Below are 2892 nucleotides of genomic sequence, written 5' to 3'. Positions count from 1 at the left end.
TCGGTTCAAGCCCGGCTCCAGAAGCTGAGTCTGTGTGTCTTCTCGGCCACCGTCAGGCCCACACAGAGTCTCAGGTAATTCTTGGCAGCGAATTTGTTTAAGTCTCTGCTCCTGAGCAGCTCCCACATCCTATCACTTGATCCTCATTCTAATCCCTTATTCTAAGTGAAACGTTTGTTTCCTGTGTGTTAACACAGCATATGAGTTACCATAGCAGCTACATTCCTGTTACCCTGCATATAAAATAAATGCGTCCAGGGAAAAGAGTTTAAATAGGAAGTCTGAATGTTATCACGAATGATTACTGGACAGTTCTCCTTGGATGCATTCATTTTATATACAGGGGGTGATCTGCCTACTCATAAAAAATGGCCATTATCTTGTACGACATGTCACATATTTTGATTGGTTATATTATTTTTTTCCCTAGGCAAAGAACTTTATTAACCTTGTTTCAAACTTTATTCCCAGGCTTCTTCAGCTTAATTAGCTGCAAAGAACGAATTGTGTATAAGCAAAAACTGAAAAGAGCTGCAGTGTCCAAGGGGCTTGGGCTTAAAAATATTAGAGATCTAGATTTTATCAGATCCATGAACAAAATATTAAAAAGCAGTCATAATATAAAATAGCAGCTTCCAGTAACTTCTTCAAGTTTTATCTTCTTTAGAAGTTGACTCCATTCAGTTTGCTTCATTCTTGGAAGCTTCATCAAAATTCTCCACAAGATCTGGAACTTCATCATCATCATCCTCTCTGGTAGCAAGTGGGCAGAGTTTCAGCCAGTCTTTCTTCAACAAGTCAGACTGCACCAAGTTGGTTTAAGATACTGGGTAGCGTTTCTGTCAGCTGCTTTGTCCCAGCATGGCCTGGAATGGTGAAAATGTTCACTGCCAGCGATGCCTGAACTTTGGGGTGGTTAAAATGGATCACTGTTCCTTGGTTTGTGAACATATTCACTTCTTCAGTACCAGAGATATTGTTTACCCCTAACTTCTTTAAGGAGAACTGAAGTTTTTTATCATCTGCTGTAGCCATTCTATGAACCACCTTCTTCTTTTGGGGAGCAGTTCCTTTCCCACAAATGCGCACTTGTGCTTGCAGTTTGGTGAGTTTCTCCTGGTTCATGATAGTTTCTTTCATCTTGTTGGAGCCGAAATGGGACCATGCGGGGGGATAGGGTTGGCGCTCAGGGGGTCTCGGGCGGACCAGCTGAGATTAGGTGCACACACGCAGGGACGCCAGATGGCCTTGATTTATTATATTATTATTTCTAAAGCTTTTATGAGTTAGTATTGTCATTAATCAGTGTTTTAGTTTTGGGCTGGACTGCATATTTGTAGTTCAGTGCTTTGCAGAATAACCAGTTAGCGTTCTGAGCTACCTGAGTGGCTACTGTGACCTCTCCATTTCTAATAACTCTCTTACCATTATCTTCATAGAATAACAAAAACTAGGGTTGGCCACATTTTCTGGTCACTTTACCTCTTCCTGTTTCCAAAGAAGGAGAATATTTTTACGTGCAGACCTCAGAGTTATGGAAATGATTACTGGAACTCTAGATGTCAGGGAGAAGTTAGGTCATCTTCCAGCTTCTGACTAGAAAGGCATAAAGCCTCTCCTTCAGCCAAGCAAACTTCCTCCTGCATCCAGTAGCAACACTGACTCAGTTTGATGGCTCATCTATGAACATGGATGTGAAAAGTAGATGCACAATTTCAACCACTGAGTTTCCACATTTAACTGCTCAGCTTCAGGATTATATCAGCTTAATAGTGTGTTTGTTGTCCTTATAAACATGATTCTTTATACTTGCAGATTGTTCACTATTTAAAACTATTTTATTGTTTGCTTGATGCCAAGGTTATTATGAATGTCATTAATTAATAAGTATCCAAATCCATTATGATTTAATGAAAAATTACTCTTCATTTCCAAAAAATTTTCCAGACCTGCTTTTAAGTGTTCTTCATCTTCAATAAGGGTATTAAAATTTGTATTCCAAAAAAAATGTAAATTGACTATACTTATTACAGTTTTAAAGTAAGTAAAATTTTCAGGAATATGTTTATTTTTTCAACCATTTCTATATTTGCTTAATGCACATTTCAAACCCTTTTGCTCATAACCAGGTAGATACAGTGTGCTGAACACTGCTGCTTTCATATTTTGTAGATGTACATTTTGCACATACATTATGTATATTATAAGTATCCTTTAGTTCATTCTAACTCAGGAAGGAAACAGTATTTTGAGGAATCATGTAAGCCCCTCATGTCATTTCCTTCTACAGTCCTGCTCCCAATCTCAGCTCTTACTTGTTGCCACTTTCTTTTTTTTTTTTTTAAAGATTTTATTTATTTATTTGACAGAGAGAGAGCGAGAGCAGGAACACAAGCAGGGGGAGTGGGAGAGGGAGAAGCAGGCTTCCCGCTGAGCAGGGAGCCGGATGTGGGACTCGATCCCAGGACCCTGGGATCATGACCTGAGCCGAAGGCAGATGCTTAACGACTGAGCCACCCAGGCACCCGTTTGTTGCCACTTTGAAAATCAGGCTTAAGGAGGAGAACGGCTGTCTTTCCATTCTGCTTGTACTGACTGACATTGTTGAGTTATCCAGTTTAGATGCCAGAATCTTTTTCGTGATGATTTTTAGGTCTAGCCAAAATAATGGGATTTTTCTGATTTAGTAATTTCATCAGGTAAACTACATTTCTTCCTTATGTACACATTCTCCTTTTCTTTCTAATTACCTCAAAATTGACCTCGCTTATTTGTAATGTGACTGATTAAATAATCATAGTATTAGTAATATTCTTTTTTTTTTATTCTTATGTTAATCCCCATACATTACATCATTAGTTTTAGAAGAACTATTCCATGATTCATTGTTTG

General features: G+C 38.6%; 1 pseudogene; it reads right to left on the bottom strand.

Annotated features, from left to right (window-relative positions):
* Positions 1–430: 430 nt before the first annotated feature.
* Positions 431–1157, bottom strand: LOC145722043 (transcription factor BTF3 pseudogene; annotated as a pseudogene).
* Between the last annotated feature and the right edge of the window lie 1735 nt (positions 1158–2892).

This window comes from Leptonychotes weddellii, chromosome 6 (genome assembly GCF_054177405.1).
Source record: "Leptonychotes weddellii isolate Sample4059 chromosome 6, ASM5417740v2, whole genome shotgun sequence".
NCBI lineage: Eukaryota > Metazoa > Chordata > Mammalia > Carnivora > Phocidae > Leptonychotes > Leptonychotes weddellii.
This window is presented reverse-complemented; position numbering and strand designations above follow the sequence as displayed.